Source organism: Protopterus annectens, chromosome 6.part0 (assembly GCF_019279795.1).
Source record: "Protopterus annectens isolate FY-2018-M chromosome 6.part0, PAN1.0, whole genome shotgun sequence".
Taxonomy (NCBI): domain Eukaryota; kingdom Metazoa; phylum Chordata; order Ceratodontiformes; family Protopteridae; genus Protopterus; species Protopterus annectens.
In genome coordinates, this window is record NC_056737.1 from 1,918,596,125 (window position 1) to 1,918,614,372 (window position 18,248).

General features: G+C 36.8%; 1 protein-coding gene across 1 annotated transcript in view; it reads right to left on the reverse strand.

Moving 5' to 3' along the window:
* Positions 1 to 18,248, reverse strand: part of ABCB6 (ATP binding cassette subfamily B member 6 (Langereis blood group)) — a 1,916,984-nt gene that overhangs the window by 269,108 nt on the left and 1,629,628 nt on the right. The gene's annotated exons all lie outside the window — the stretch shown is intronic.

The following is an 18,248-nucleotide window of genomic DNA, read 5'->3' on the forward strand; positions in this document are numbered from 1 at the left end:
CTTACACCAGAGTTATGTATGGTCCTGGTTAATTTGGGACGTGGGCTCTATTAAGTGCTCATAAAAATAATTATTTGTTTTATATTTATATTTTTTTATTTAAAATAGTTATACCTAATGCTTCAAACTTGCTGTAGTATATGTTAATGGTGTTTTAGGAAACATTTTACATCCAAAATATAACACTTCAAAATATTTAGGCATTTACTTTATTTTTTGGTCCCTTACTCCCAAAATGTTTGGTTTGTTGCCAGTCATTGGAGATTGAAGTTACTATGTAATGGCATACATTTGAGCTTCAGACTATTATTTTCTTCAGAAAATTCATACTAACACAAATCTTTTTATTTAAGCAAGTTTGCAATTTTATAAGAGCAGTAATTAAAATCTGTTCCTATTTTGAGCCTTTGTTTCCTCTTTATTTTATGGTTTATTCAGATTTCGTCAACTGAAAGGTCCAGAGGTATGCAAACGTCTTTAGGGTTGCTCTCACTCACTCTCTCTTGCACACCTGTTTCAGAAAATGTATGCTAACACAAATCCTAATAATTAATTAAAATATGTTCCTATTTTGAGCCTTTGTCCCCTGTTTATTTTAGGTTTATCCAGATATCTTGAGCTAAAAATCAACAGAGCATATTTTTCAACTGTCCAGACTTATGGCTCATATATTTTGTCCCATCCTCATAATATGGGTAGATTTCTGGCAAAAGACTGTGGACTGAAGTCATTAAATAATTACAGGCATTTGAGTTTCAGATTTCATACTGTTCAGATAATATATGGCAAAGGAAACCCTGTTGTTCTAGCAACTTTCTAAGTTTATAATAGCAATATTTAAAAACTGTCCTTATTTTTTGGTTGTCCTCCCCCATTATTTGTGGCTCTAACCAGATTTCTTATGCAGAGAGGTTGAGAGGTACAGTTAAGTTGCACGCAAACCTCTTAACTGATGTTGCTGCTCCCAGGGATAGCTCTCACTCTTCACTAGCAAGTGTAAAATAATAGCTCGATCACTGTTGACTCTCTCTCATACACACACAGTCTCTTCTGCCTTCACACACAAACATGCATTCTGCTTTCATGCACACATTCACTCATACACACAAACACACTCATACACTTTTTTCTCAACAGTCGGTTGCCCATGATGAGGTTTTTTATTCATTCTGTGGGTCCTGGTGCTAAATCATCCATGGCCCAGTACTGTCTGACAGCCCGGTGGTGACTACTGTGCTAACACAAATCCTAATAATCAAGTAAAATATGTTCCTATTTGGGAGCCTTTGTTCGCCATTTATAGGTTCATAGTTACATAGATGTGTACTAGGCTAATGGCCCTGGGGCCTTTACAAGCCTTGCCATAGGATTACCCTGGTATAGTGCCACCTGACCTTAGTTCCCAGTGCCTCTGTCGAGTGGAGCCACTGGTATTATCCCCAGGGTGAATTTTCTGTTTCCCAGCCACTCATCAAGATTTCTCTTAAAGAGGGTCAGCGAGGTGCTCTGTTTGACATGTATGGGAAGTCTGTTCTACAGCTTGGGCAGTCTCTGGGTTATGAACCTGTCCCTCCAGCATGTTCTGTTAATTGTGGTAATGAGATTGAGGTCTCTGGAGCTTGTGGTGCAGAGGGATTGGGATTTCTTTAGAAGTAGAATTTCTAACAGAACTGGGTCAGACATGGCTTTGTAAGTCAAGCAGAGATCGCCTCTACGTAGGCGATATGAGACAGAGAATAGTTGGAGTTAGGTTCATCCAGATATCTTGAGCTAAGAGTCAACAGAACATACCTTACAACTGTCCAGATTTTTGGCTCGTATCATAAAATGTGTAGTTTTCTGGCAAATGACTGGGGATTGAAGTCATTGAATAATCACAGGCATTTGAGTTTCAGACTTCATATCGCTCAGATAATACATGCTAATGGAAACCCTGTTTCAGCAACTTCCTACATTTACAACAGCAATATTTAAAATCTGTCCTTATTTTTGGCCATTTGTCCCTCATTATTTGTGGCTCTGTCCATATTTCTTGTGCGGGGAGTTTGGGAGGTATAGTTAAGAGGTATGAAAACCTATAAACTGATGCTGCTGCCAGAGATCGCTTTCACTCTCTCTCTCACACACACACACACACACACACACACACACACACACACACACACATTTTTCAGTTTCATTTACTTTTATTTTACAATCGCTAAACAGTAAAAGCACTACTTAGTGAGTGTAAAATAATGGCTTGATCGATCTCACTGTTCACTCTCTCTCTCTCATACACACAGTCTCTTCTGCCTTTACACACATACATTCTGCTTCACACACACATACATTCTGCTTTCATGCACATATTCACTCACACACGTAGACAGAAACAGACACACACACACAATTTTTTTCTGGACAGTCGGATGCCCAACATAAAAAGTTTTTCTACTCTTTCTTAGCAGGCTGGTACCAAATGATCCACAGCCCGGTGGTTGGGGACCGCTGTTATAGAGGATAGGGAGTCTACAAAGTTTGCAAGGATGTAGAATCCCTTTGATTAACTGCTTAATATCCTGCACACATCTGCCTTCCATAAGGCCACAACTCTTCAATTGAGACATGCAGGTGCATTAGGTTAAGTAAGGACCAGCTACAGACTGAGGCAACATGGGATACCTTATTTCCTCTGCTAAAGAACCATCCTCTTCTACTTAGTAGAATAAGTCAATCGAGCAAAAGGATTTTTAGCAGTATTAATCTTCAAAACTCCAACTGGGAGACACAGCATGAACAAGTAATGCAAGTAAAGATCCATGTTAAGCTGACTGACAATAAAAATGAAAGTTTATACATTTGCCACAAATACAGATCCATGCTGACTTTTTTTTTGTCTAGTTCAACTGTGGTTGTCTGATCTCACCTGGGCACCAAATCTGAAGCTCTTCAGTTCCAGGGCTCTGATTCTTCCCTACCCATAATTCCATGATCTCCACCTTACTTAACTCAGATTGAGTTAGCCTCTAAAAAAAGTATATCCCAAAGAATATCAATGTAATCATATGCTACTGAAATAACTCCCACTCAAGATCAGTTTCCAAATTGCATGAAAGAAGATATGGCAGGGTTGTAAGGCACCTTAGGAAGGAAGTAAGTGTTAGTTCTTAAGGAAACCCTATCTTTATGAACGACTAAATATGGTGGTTTTCAGGATAGTGCTTGCATCTCTGAAATTCTTTTAGATGAAGTGACTGACAAAAAAATTCCTTTCCAAGACAGGAACTTAAAATCTACTAATGCTGCTGGCTCAAAAGGTGGTTGGGGTCAATGGTAGTAACATGACGGTAATATCCCAAAGAGGGACTGGGTCTCTGATAGAGGGTCAAAGAAGGAATGTTCCCTTCAGAAAAGTTTAAGAAATCCTCAAAGAAGCTTACAGAGGTGTTGTTCTGGCCAATATGGTAAACAGAGATGGCTACCAAAGGAACTTTGATAGTTGAGAAAAATGGCTCCATTGTGAAAAATCCGGGATAGAAATTCTAGAATGGAGAGAACAGGAGCTAAAAATGGATCTAAGCCCTTCGAAGCACCACAGATAGAAAACCTCTTCCACTTGCATTCATAGTTGTATGTTTTTGGGAGGCTGACAGTATCTGAACTATTAACAAGGAAAGCCTGGCACCTCTGGCTAATATTAGTATTGGAGGAACCAAGAGGTTAACGTTATGGTTTTATGGCCCAGATGGGTTTGTTAAGAGATCTGGATAATGATATAGCTTCCATGGAGGATGCACTAGAAGAGGTCAGAGAAAGGGAAACCAAGGTTGATGAGGCCAGCAAAAAGTGGCAATGAGGCTCACCTTGCCCTTGCATATTTTTGCTTTCTGTATGAATTTGTTTATTAAAGACAATGGGGGAAAGCATAGAGGAGACCTGGGGGTCAATTGTGGACTGCAGCCTCCCTTGGAGATTGTCCCTGTGGGGGGATCAGGGCAAATAACTGCTACACTTGTTGTTGTTACACTTGTTGTGTAGGTGAGAAGTGAATGGGTCGCAGCATGGTTGGCCCCAGTGAATGAAGATCAAGGCTGTCACTGCTGGATTGAAGGACCACTTCTGAGGCATCAAGACAGACCTGTTCAACTTGTCGACCAAAACATTGGATGATCCTGGGATAAGAACTATTAGTAAGCATTGTGAAGACACTGCCCATTGCCAGACTTTCATGGCTTCTTGGCATGGGGGGAGGTAGGAGTGAGTTCCTCCCAGTTTGTTGATGTACCAGACTACCAACATATGGTCTGTCTGCACTTGGATCACACCTCCAGGGACAGCCTCCTGAAAGGCCTGAAATGCTAGGTGGACCTCTCTCATCTTCAGAACATTGATGTGAAAATTGACTTCTCTTTGTGACCAAGTGCCCTGGACCATCATCCTTTCAAAATGCCCTCCCCACCCTAGAAGGGAAGTTTCCACGGTCACTACCATCACTGGTCAATTTGTCAGAAATTAATGCCTGTTTACCACAAAAGGAAACATTATCCACTAAGCTATGCGCTGCTTACAAATCTGAGTAAGTTTTATCTTGGCAAGAAGTAGATGTAACATTTGGGATCATTAGACCACTAGAGTCCAGAGAAGAACCCTCATATAAAATCTGGCGAGTAGGACCATGAGGACTGTGGATGCCATAAGGGTCAATAGAAGGATTGGTCTTGTTGGAGGGCAGGGATTGTGAAGAACCTGGGTTGCTGTCAGGCAATAGGAAAGCACTCGAAGTTGGAAGTCGGGCAGTCTGTGAATTCGTTTTGAGGTGGCATCTGATAAACTCTATCTGCTGGGATGGTGTAAGCTGACATTTGGTTAGACTGACCATGATGCTTAGATTTTTGCATCAATCAGAGCAAAAGATACTAGCGGTCTGATAACAGGTTGTTGGCTGTAGTGGTAAGGAGCCAATTATCCAGACATAGGAAAACCTGAATCCCTAATAGGCACAGATGTGCTGCCACCACTGCCATAATCTTGATGAAAACCCTGGGGCTGTGACGAGACTGAATGGTAGGACACTGTACAGATAATGACTGGTTGCAAGACAGAAATGGAGAAATCTCCTCAAATGCTCTATCTTCACATGTTAAGTATGCAACCTTGAGATCTACACAGTACATCCAATAATTCATCAGCAGAGGCAAAATAGACCGAAGCAGGACCATCTAGAATTTTGTCTGCTAGACATACCGATTCAAATGGCTCAGGTCCAGAATGGGTCTGAGGTCCCCTGTTTTCTTGGGAACTAAAAAGAACCTTGAGTAAACTCTGGACTCTAGCTGGTCTTCGGGGACTGGTTGAATGACTCTTTTTCTAGCAGCTTGGAAACCTCTGCTACTGCAAGTTCCCATTGCCTGGGTGGAACATCAGGAACCCTCTTCTTTCAGCCAGTGGGTAGGAAAATGGTATAGAATAACCTCTGGAAATTATTCTCAGCTCCCAAGAATCTGAAGTTATGGTGTGCCAGGTTTGCGGGTGTAGAGACAGGATCCCCCTAACTGCCTCCAGAGTGCAGCATTCAGGCAACCCTTCTGGTGGTGCAGAGGAAATGGTATGTGAAAATCCTGGTTATGTGGTCCACCTCTACCTCTAGGGCAATGTCCATTACTGTTACCACCACCTCTGTCACTAGGTGGTCTGTCTGCAGGAGTTTCCTGATAAAGCTCTGTGACGTCCTAAACCATATAGTTTTCCCAGTCCACTGACTCTTGGGGTAGAATCTTGGGGCATGAGAAAATGGATGCTACTTCAGAGAGAGTCTTACCATCCTTTTGGCTCCTGGTCAATATTTCCTTTACTTTGAGTCCAAATAGGGTAGATCCATCAAAAGGGCCACTGATGAAAGATGTACTGAAACTTTCCGGAAAGTCAAAGCGGCACATCCAGGCATGGCAACGGATGTGATAGTGGTGTTGCTACCTTTGCATTGTCATCAGCTGCAAAGGAGAGCAGACAAATGTTCACACTGTTGGTAGATTGAAAGGTGGAAAGCCGGAAGTCCACGGTGTTTTGAATATCTGCAAGTAGAACACCCAAGAGAGACTTTGAGATCTCCTTAGTCAAACCTCTCTGAAATCTGGTGACATGAGCTAAGCAGTGCAGCATTCTGAGTGCAAAATTTGCTAAAGCATATCCCATTTCCAAAACAGTCCATAACCCTAGATTCTCTATCAGGGGGTGAACAGATGAACTTTCTTCCAACAATTCCTTTTTAGTGGCTGCCACTGCAACCACTGCCAATGTTTCCTATCTGCAGGAGCAGAAAGAATTCTGTCATTTCGTTTGGGGGGAGAGGCTCCAAGTCAGGATCCTACTATGCTCGTTGAGCCATCAAGTCAATGAGTGGGTCAACAAGAAAGAACCAAAGGCTTCCAGGAACACACAAAGGCATTTCTGTGGACCATCCCCATCACTATTGCATCAATTCCAGGATCTCACCAAAAGTGATGTCCTCAGATGGAGATCTTGGGGTGCCCTCACCTTCATGCAAGTCTGTTTGTTCAGTGATGGACTCTGCGAAAGAGTTTAAGTGTTTGCCCTCACCTTCATGCAAGTCTGTTTGTTCAGTGATGGACTCTGCGAAAGAGTTTAAGTGTTTCCATTTGCACATCTATTTTCTATCAACTGTCTGTGGGGAGGATCAAAGGATGCAGAATCAAACCGGGAGCTTATGTAGCAGGGTGACTGATAAATCTGTTGCAAGTACAGTTGTGTAACATCTTACCATAACAGTAGATGCCCTTCTCTTCACTGCTGCAGTATTCATTACATTAGGGATCCCTTACCAAGGGCGGCCCAACTTCCAGCCGGTATACCAAAGCCTTAGATTACTTTAAGGTATGCCATACATCACACGCATTCTCGCATAGTGTAGGGCATAAAGATGACGTCTGGATGTACCACCCTCAGAACTGAGAGCCCAAGAAAGAACGCCAGTCCAAGGAAAAATGGAAGAAACCTCTACATCGAGAAGACAAACAGACCATGGGGAGGTGGGAGGGAGTGAACACTGCAACAGTGAAAAGAAGGACATCTACTGTTATTGTAAGATTTTACACAACTGTACTATGTCCTTCAATTTCACTGCTGCAGTATTCATTGCATTAGGGAGAGTGCCAAAGTTCAAGAAGAAACTTGGGAAGAGGAAGGACCAGCAGAGCCCTCTAGGAAGCCATGAAGGCTGGCCCTAGCAAAACCAGCACTAGCTCTGGAGATTCCATCCAACTTGTAGTGCTTGGTAAATATATACACAGAAGTCCAGGTAGCTCACTCAAGAATAAACTGAGCATCCAAACCCTTGAAAAAACACTAGAAGAAGCCACAGCTATAGTAGAATGAGCCCTAAATGAATAAGGAGGTCTCAACCATGAAAAGAACAAAAAGAAATAGCTTTAGAGATCCAAGAAGAAATCGTCTGCTTGGACACAGCTAAGCCTAAGGACCTAGGATGAAAGGAAATAAAGAGCTTATCAGATTACCTAATAGCCTTAGTCTTAGCCAAATAAAATCTAAGTTGTCTATGCACATCCAATGTATACACCACCTTCTCACTGAAAGAATTTGGAGAAGGGAAAAAGGTGGGCAAATGAATAGACTGATTAAGGGACAACTCATTCACCATCTTGGGCATAAAAGGATTAGTACGCAAGGATACCCGGTCCTTATGAAACACCAAAAACAGAGGACAATCCATAAAGGCTGAGCTCAGAAACCCGGCTGGCAGAAGTAAGGGCTAACAAAAGTACAGTCCTCCAAGAACATTGTTGCAAGGAAGGTGAAGCTGCAGGCTCAAAAGAAGCTTGAGTCAATTTTTCCAAAACAAAATTAAAATCCCAGGGAGGTGGAACAGGCTTCTGGGAGGCCTAATATTAAGGATGCCTTTAAGGAACTGCTTAGCTTCAAATCTAGAAGCTAAAGCAGAAAAAAGCAGCCAGGCAGAGATAGCTTATAAGTGGGCCTTAACAGAAGATTAGGCCAACCCACACCTTTGAGCAATTCACACAGATAAGAGAGAACCAAAGGAACATCCACAGAAAGTGGATCCAGGTTACGATAAGCATCTGCATAACTAGTGGTCAACGGTATCTCACACATTGATCCCACAGAGACGGTGAACTTTCTAGCAGATAGGTTTGGTGAAAATTTCACTCGCTTATCCCCTCCTAATTTGCAACAAACCCTCCCCCAAACTTCTCCCCCACCTTACATACCTGAAGAACAGGTCCCTCAAAGCCTTGTCCAAGGCAAAGAACACAGCCTCTATAAGACCAGATAAATCCCAGGCTGTCTTCTAAACAGCCTAAAACATGAACTAGCATTACCACTAAGTACCCTTTTCAATCATAGCCTAACCACAGGCTTTGTTCCTGTGGAATAGAGAACAGCTACAGTTATGCCCCTCCACAAAGGTGGCCTAGCAACAGACCCAGGGAATTACAGACCCATAAGCCTGACCAGCCTCATCTGTAAGGCCATAGAACGTATTATCATGGACCTCATAAATAAAGACATAGGTGACCTCCAAACCCTGGCTCAGTTGATATTTGGAAGTAAATTTAAATGATAGTTGATGCTTAGTAAGTGTAGTTCTTTTCCTTCATATATAAACTTACATTGTGCACAGCCATCACACCTTTTAGTGCCTGTGATTTTTTTTTGTTTTTACCAAAGTGTGTCCCTCGTTCAAATTTTTCTTTTTAAGATTTAAGTTCCTAGAGAAGGTAAAGCTTCTGGCAAAAGACATTATCAAGGGAAATAATGCTCCAATGATTGGAAATAATTGTCATTATATTGTGGCAGCCCTTATTATATTTAATGCACATACTTTTCTCATACCCTGAGGTTTTGTCAACTCCTTGTTTTGTTGAAGAGGTTAAACCTGTTCCTAAAATATGTTTAAAATTTGATTGTCTACCTTCCAATATCTCCTCTTTAATACTAAACAGTATGTCAGGAGGGTAACCTCTTTCTAAAAACATGTCCATCAGGATATCCAACTCAGTAATTACATCCAACTCCTCTGACATAATCCTAGATAACCTCACCACCTGACCTTTCATCACAGTTTTTTTTCTGTGTAAGGGGATGATTACTTTTAAAATGGAGGACACTATTAGAAAAAGTTGGTTTCCTGTAGACATTGGATTTGTATCTTTCTTTATTAAAATGTTTAGTCAGTAAAACATCCAGGTAATTAACGCTACTTCTGGAATAATTGTGGGCAAATTTTAGGAATGAAGTAGAATTTATACAGGCTATAAATTCTTCTAATTGTTGTTGCTTACATTTCCAAATTATAAATATATCATCCAAAATCATAATAAATTTGATATATTAGCAAAATATGTAGAATTAAATACATAAACTTGCTCCCAGTGCCACATCATTAGGTCAGCGAAGAGTGGGGCAGAAGCAGCTCCTTTTACCACTCTGCCGACCTGTGTAAAATATTTTCCATCAAAATAAATATAATTATTTTTCAAAATTATTTCCATAAAAAATTAATTATATTGATTACTCTATTAGACAAAAATTAACATTTACACAAAACCTCTTGAAACCAACATAAACCAATTTCATGGGGAATGCAAGAAAAGAAATTCATTACGTTTCTCACAACTAAAAAAAAAAATCATGATGAAAAAAATATGGTTTAATCTGGCCCCAAAAGTCCCAAGAAGCCTAAAAAATGTAAACACATTCTGACCAGAATTGTTTTACCCTGTTGTCAATACAAGTAGCTAGGGGGTCTAACCTTCTGCAACAAGAGGTCTGAAGGGGGATCAATAACGTTTTTATGGACTTGCCAAATAAACTTGGAATGATAGGGTGTTGTACTTGCTGTCCTTGTAAATATTTAAACACCTTGATGTCAATCACCCCCTGAAGAAATAAATCTTCTAAAAATATCTCAATTTTGCTGTAAGCATTTACTTAATTTCTTAATGCTCTGATGTATTCTGTTTCATTAAATAGTTCAAACATCTTAGTACTGTAGTCTATATTTTTCATAACTACCCCCATCAGGTTTTATGATTCTTACTTCCTTGTTGGTACTAAGTTCTTTAAGTACTCTTAATTCTTCTGAATTTAAAATAAAAACTCAGTCTTTATTATTTAGTGTAAATGTTCTTCTAATGTCCTGAACATGCATGTTTTTCAAAGACCGATAAAATAGGGTTTTGAGGGGTTTATAGTACTTTTACGATAAAGGTTAGTTTCATTGTGTTATATAATATAATTGCATTCTCCCTAGAGGAGAACATACGTGCTAAGTTCAATTTCTTAACATATAACTTGAAATTTAAAATTATTTCTCCAATGTCACTATGGGCAGTGGGAACAAATTTAAATCCTTTACTGAATAATTCAAAGTACCAGTCATCAGGGTCCAAAATACTATAATTAAATACCTTGAACCCTTTGTATGTAAAAGCCATGTAGCCTATCATGCAAAATCACAGCCAAATTTTCCTGTTGTGTATTCGTTGATAAAAACATAGATTTCAAATCATCTTTAATTGATTTTTCTACTTCTGATGGTGTATGAGTATCTAAACCCTCATAGGAAGGAGTTAAACATTTTTAGTAACAGCTGATAAAACATGACCTTTAAATATCCTATCTTCCTCTTTCCTTCCTCTTGTCCCTCTCTGGGGGGGGGGGGGGGGGTTGATAGTTCCTGTTCCACTGCTGAACACTGTCTGCATTTCATTGGGCTATTCTGGTCTACCTTCTTGGTAGTTGGGTTGTACCATGAAATAAACAAAATTTTCATTTTCTTGTATATCGTCACGTTCTCGACCGCTTCCTACATTGTCTGATACATCCCTAACATCTGTATCAGAATTATTGGAAATATTAGAAGTTTTTGTTGAAGGGTACGCCAAGTTTAGTTTGTAGTGCATTTCATCTCTCAAAACCTTCTTGCATCTCCTTTCCCTATTAACAACTACCACAACTGAATGTGCCAAAAAAAAAACAGAAAAGAAAGAATACAAGAAGAATGATCAGATGAGAAGGAAAGAAATGTGGAAAAGCCATAAATATAGTGGCAAGTACAGAGATCTCCTGATAATGATGACATGTGCATCACATGCTATCACTCATTACCAACAGTTCAAAAAATAGATGCAAGAAAAACAGATATAGTAGTCCATGAAAAAAGACAAAACTAGCATTTATCACAGAAACTGCTACACTTGGTGATCATAGTGTCTCATATACAGAGAGAGGCAAAGTCATAAAATATCAGGATCTACATGCAGAAACAAAAGCAATGCAGAAGAAAGATACAAAGGTTCAAATATTAGTCAGAGCAATGGGTTTAATAAAAAAAAAATCTATAGCTATATTTAGATAAGTTACCAATATATGTATCTCTGTATTAACTGCAGAAAGTGTCAATTCTGGCACATTGTAGGTGCTGTGAAGAGCAATTCTCGCTAACCTTAAAGACTGAAACAATAATAATTTAATGAACTTTAATTTACCCTGATGTAGAAAGCAACTTTATGATTGTTCTTGGAGTATTCTCTTGTACAGTACTCTAATCTACTACCTTGTCAACCTAAATGCTGATATGCAATTGTCATGTTGATTGAATGTTTTTCCATTACTTATTCACATAGAAGTTAAATGTACATAAATATGTATGTAAATGCTTTTTCAGTTTACAACTGTAAACCTGACTTAGTTGCCAAAAGATTGCTTCGGCTAAACTGACATGTTTTTCTTTCTGGAGCTTTTTTGGAAGGTTTCTGGTGAAAATGAGTCCTGCCTAGTCAGACTTTCCTGGTCAATGATAAATAAAGAAGTGGTAGTAGTAAATACATTCAAATTGATAAACTGTGTGTAAATTCTAAAATGTATCTTCAAACGAAACAGCTTACAGATATATTTACAAAACTGTATGCAAAGTAGTTTGGCTCCACAAAAGGGGGTGATAAGTTGTCCAAGTAACATCCAAATACCTTCAGGTACTGAAATTAAATTTGATTATATGGAAGAAGAATTACATGAATTGGACCCAACCAAAGCACAGGAAGGAGACAAAATCAGTAATAATGACACGAGAATACTATAGTATAAACTTACAGTACCATTAAATCTGTTATTCACTAGGTCATTTAAGTATGGGTCTATTCCTCAAGATTGGAGACATGCACTTGTTAAACCTATCTTTACGGAAAAGGGGAACAGGACAAACCCATAGCCATACAGACCCGCCCATTATGTTTAATTTACTGTTGTTGAAAAAAAGATGGAGAAGGTTATTTTGAATAAAATATTGCCAAATTTGAAACTTTGGGACTTGAAACCATATTTCAGCATGCATGTGCTGAAAACAGATCTAGAACCACCTATAATATGATCTTCTATAACAATATAATAACTGCAAATGAAAACTTGTGCTGTGATGTAATTTATATAGACTTAACTTTAGCAACTGACAGGGTCATGGACAAAATACTGATCAATAAATTAGAACAACTAGGTATTGATGTAATCTTGATAAGATTGATAGCTGCATGGCATACAAATAGGACATGGCAAGCATCATTCAACAATTGGACAAGTGAAATTCTAGGTTACAGCCAGGGTCCCAAAGGGCTCTGTCCTAGACCCATACTTATTTTGGTTGCATCCTTCAGATCTTTTTCATCTGAGGTGTTCTGCAGTCTGTATACAGATGACTTGAAAATGGACTTATTATTAGACTAAGAATTCAGGAAATATACAGAGCATGAGTAAAACTATGGTCATTTATTAGACTAAAAAATCTGGAATGTGCTTTTGTTTGTAATTACAGACTTCATAAGACCTCAAAAACAAAAAGCCACAAAACAAGTGAGCTTATAGCAGTAAATTCAAAATCACCTGACCAGTCATGAGCTTTCTTCACGCACCACATTACCTCAAAGGATCAGCTTGTGGGCTTAACTTATTTGGGGACCTGTCATGCCACTGGGCAGACTTGGGGTATACTAGACAATAAGTTGACAGACTATCAAAATATAGGGGAAAGAGGAACTGGACAAATTGAGAAGCTCAGGAAAACATCAATAGGAACCTGCCAAGGGCTGAAATCGAGCCAGTGAGGGAAAGGGTTCTAATCAAGCAAATGGAGCAGGCTGCTCAGGAAACTGGCCAGTCAGGGCATTAATTAATGGGTACTCTGCCTTGCGGATGAAGTTTATTCATAGATCACCATCTTAATCTTCTGGGCTAAACTGCCAGCTAAGTTAAGTTAAGCTGCAACTCACATATTTTAAGGGCTTTTTCTTATAAACTGGTTAGCTCTTTTTGTTTAGAAGAAGTTACTTTGGTTTCCCACCAGTAACAGTCAGCAATCATATAAATTCCCTGGAAAGGACATCCCATTAAAAAGGACTGAGATTCATTAGCTTTCAGAGTCAAACATTTATGGTGATTCAAGATGGTGCACATAAAAGTCCTACTCTTCAAACAGTATGCAGAGGAAGAATATTTCAAGTTCATAGCCATAATTATTTAAGTTAATCTACCAGGCAGGTTAAGTTGAGCTACAGGTCACATCTTTCTCTTTATTCCATTCACAGTGTACTCTTATAGGCTACATTGGTAATATCTTGAAATGAAGCAATCAGGCACGATAAATTCCAGTGGTGTTGGTATTTACTTTTGCACTGGAAAGCTCTTTGTTGGGAGGAAGTAACTTCTGTTTCTCACATGTAATGCTCAGTGAATATATAAACTCCCTGAAAAGGAAATAAAATCAAGAGAATTATGAGATTTCAGATAATGTTCTTGATACTGAATTAAGTATCCTCTTCTCAAGAATATGCAGGGGAAGAGAACTTCTTTTCTTCTTTAGTGAAGGGGCATCTGGGAGACAGAAATAGATTTGCATTGATACTGTGACCAACACTGACCTGAAGGTGAAGTTTTAGTAGTATTCAGGCAACATGGTTTGAATAAGACACAGTTTTTTTTACCTACTGGAGCACTACAGTGCAAACCCTTGAGAAGGCATTAAAATCTAATTAAGATAACCATCAACAAATACTGTATTAAGTGCCAAACTGTGACACTTGAAAGACAATCAAAAGCATGACAAATAACCACCAGAGCTGTACTGGAAGAACATTCTGACTTAGTCTGGTAAAAGAGTGACTAGATGAAGGTGTTACTCACAAGAGCACAGACAAATTTAGGTTTTGGAACTCCAGTGCTGAATCCTGCACTAAGCAAGTCTTCTCCTCTGAAATAAGCTTGTCAACAGGCACCACAAATTTAAATCTTTCTGGTGTTGGTCTACAGGACATTACATTAGTTCTGCTTACTTTCACTTCCAGTACAGATGTCTCGATTTATTTTTCAACAATATGTAATAGAAGCCTTTACATGGGAGTTACTAATGTTTAGTGAAGAAGATTTTAATATGATTAGTTATATCTGGATACACTTCCTATTTTTAAGGTCTCTATCCCTTTAAAACTATATCATTCTTGAATCAAAAAAACATCTGGGGGGTATGGCTAAGATGATAAGCAGTTAGCAGTATAACATTTTTGCCGTGCTACACTTATATCACTCTGACAGATTTTTTTTTTATTATAAAGGTAACAGTTTTTTTTTGATGGAATAAAGTATGAATATTTCTACAAAAGTATTTCATAGGAAAATCTTTTTTTTTTTTATTTTTCTGTAACTTTTTCCTGTCAGAACTATTTTCAGTGTTTCTACTATGAGTCACTCTATAGGATGTTCTCAAAAAACGTCAGTGAAGAAAGTATTGCAGTCCATTTCAGCTAGAATTCAGGATTTATTGTTAAAAATTGGCAAACGAGTCTAAAATGGATAATATGAAAAAAAGAAGGTAAGTAACAAATGGATCTTTTGAATGAAGTTATTAAGCGGTCACTTTAGCTATCTGCAATAGAAGAAGCAGTTAATGACATTGATGGGAGAGTGGCTGAAAACAAGTTTGTGCTCAAACAAAATATTTTATTACTTGAAAAAGTAGAAGAAATGGAGAGTAGGTCTAAGAGAAATAACATCAGAATACATGGAATTCCTAAGAACAGGGAGACAACAGTATACTGTTTTGGGAGACAACATGATATTGTTTTATATAAGTGGCTAACAGGAGCTCTCTCTTTTGGTATAGAAAGAGCACACAGATTCCTTTCAATATCTTTTCTGATAAATAAGTGATTATAGCAGGAAACTTTAATTGTATACTGTGGGAAAATGATACTACTGCTAACTGAAAACCAATACTTTCCTCAGCTGCTAATAATTTAAAATACTTTATTAATACTATGAATATAAGAGACATATATGATCTAAGACTATCGGAGTCCATACACTATACACATTATTCTTTTAGATTTGGTACCCAAACAGTCAGAGATAAGATTTTTCTTTCTAATGGTCTGTTTTCTAAAACTGGAGAAGTTTTAATAGTTTCTTGTCTTTTAATCGATTGCAGTGGAATTACCTTTAAGCTTACTTTGAAATATAATAATTTAATATTTTGTAAGAGACTTCTGGCATATATAATTAAAACTAATGGTTTTAAAGAATGGTTTATAAAAAAGATTACAATCTTTTTAGAGTTTAATAATAATGGGGAAGTTACTGAGACCATTTTGTGGGATACCTTCAAGGCCTATTTGAATGTTAAAATTAAAAACTGGTATATATCTAAAGGAAAAGAATGGGATAAAGAATTAAATGAGTTACAGTCCAAGTTAGATGAATTACAATTAAAGCTAAATTCAAAAGATAAATCTGTTAACACATAACTTGCAATAATAAACTACAAATATGCAGAAATACTTGATCATAAAGTTTCAATAAATCTAGAAAAGTAAAAATTGCAATCTTATCCTTTAAACCCTATTAGATAAAAAAGGAATAATTTCAATATACAAGAAATTTTATTTAAAAAAATAAAAATAAATTAGTGACGGAGTTGCATGATATATTTGATTGCTTCAGAGATCGTTACGAACAAATTATAACAGAGAAGAACTGAGAATTTTTGAAAGATAAAATATAAACTAACTAGGGAGCAAAATAACAATTGACAAACCTGTATCTTTTAAATAATTTAAAGACCAAATTAAAAATTGTAAAACTAATAAAGCTCTGGGGTTAGATGGTTTGAATCCAGAGCTCTACAACCTAATCAAAGATAACATTACTGAAAATTACTGAGAGTCTTTAATGACATTAAATACTCATCTAATAGACACTCTTCTTGAAGTTATTCTCTTGTTAGAACTATTCGGAAGGAAGACAAAGATCCTAAATTTTGCTCTTCATATCATCCGATTTTGTTACTTAATGTAGATTATAAAATGTATATGTCTACTTTGGCAAACAGTTTGAATTGTATTCTGACAGGAATTAAAATAATGATCAGACAGGATTTATCATGAATAGGAGAGTTCAAGATAATATATTTATAATAAACACATTAACAGATTCTGCAAATAAGAATAGGAAAGAACTTTCAATTGTAATTGTAGATATAAAGCTTTTGATTCTCCTTGAAGGCTTTGGCCGAGACGTCAGAGAGTTCATTCAGTTTTTATTAAATCTTTTTGGTGGATATTGTGTTCGTTGTTTGTTTCCTGGTTGCTTCCTGTTGTTCCAGTATAAAGCTTTTGATTCTCTGAATTGGAATTGCACGTTTAAGGTTTGTGAGGAATATATCTTTTCTTTGGAATTTACTGAGTAAATTTGCTAAGCTTTATAAAGATTAGTATGCCTTTGTTAAAGTTAAGATGGTGTCCTTTAGTCCCTTTATTTGCTTTAAGCACTGAACCTTTTGCTAATCACATTAGAAATAACAAACGTATAACAAGTTTTTCAACAGATGGATTATACTCTTCCAAGATGCAACTTTTTGCAGATAATATATCATTAACTATTGGTGATATAGAATCCTCATTAAAACATACAATTCTATGAATTGTGTTTGAAGAAATATCAAATCTGACTTTTAATCATAGTAAAACAAGTACACTGTTAATTAATAAAAATGTAAATTATAATTAACAAAGGTATAGTAATTTTAAATGGGACAATACCCAAATCAAATACCTTAGAGTTACTATATGACAAACTGCAAATAGTCTGTGTTGGTAAATTATAACAAATAAAGTTAATATAATTACTCAATTAACTACTACTTCACTATGGAAGACAGATTTACATTAATAGAAATGATAATTTTACCAAAAGTTTTGTTTTATATTTAGTCACTAGTTATAGCCCCTGCAGAAAAAAAAGAAAAAAAAAACCTCTATTCTTAAATTCTTATGTCATCCTAATAAACCTAGAGCCTCTGTTGACTGGCATGTGAAGAGCTAGGATGAAGGAAGTATTGGTTTTCCTAATACTGAATTATATGCTAAATCAGCAAGTTTCCAAACTGTAGCTTAATGGATAAATTCTTCATACGATTCTAAATGGAAATCTATCCAAGAAAAAAATAGTCTAGCTAATAAGTTTACAGTTGATGCACATTCTCAGGCTATACTTAATAAATGTTATTGGATACTTAAAGAATTTAATATGAGGAGTAAAAGCTTTACTTCTATTCATTTTACTAATAGTATTCTTTCTACATTTAAAGAGTTATTTAAATAATATTTTATAAGCCAAATAATTAAATATTTTTATTGCTTCCTATAATGTTTACTGAAGACTGCTTAAAATTATTTATTAAAGATAATGTTATCTTTTTGTATCAATTTCTTAGCTTTAATAAAGTCCTTTCTACAGATTTGTTAGCTTGCTATAGTCTACAGAATAATAGTTGGTTGACTTTACAATGCTGTAAAGATTTTGACAGCAATAAAATTAAATTGATTCATTCATATATGACAAATCCTCCAAAATGTTATAATTTTTATATAACATTAATAATAAATTTATTTTATCTAAAATATATAAAACTAAGAACAGATTATTTTCCTTCAGATTTGTCTTTTTCAAATTACTCAACTAAAATTAATAATGAATCATCTTCTGATATAGATAAAAACAGTATTTAAATAGGTAGCTAAAACTACATCTTCAGCATATTGGAAATTATTTACTTGGAATTTTCTGCATAGAGCCTTCATCACTCCATATAAGGTTGCAATAATCTATAAAACATCAAGCACTGATTGCTGGAGGTGTGGTGAAACTATGCATGCTGAATAGATACA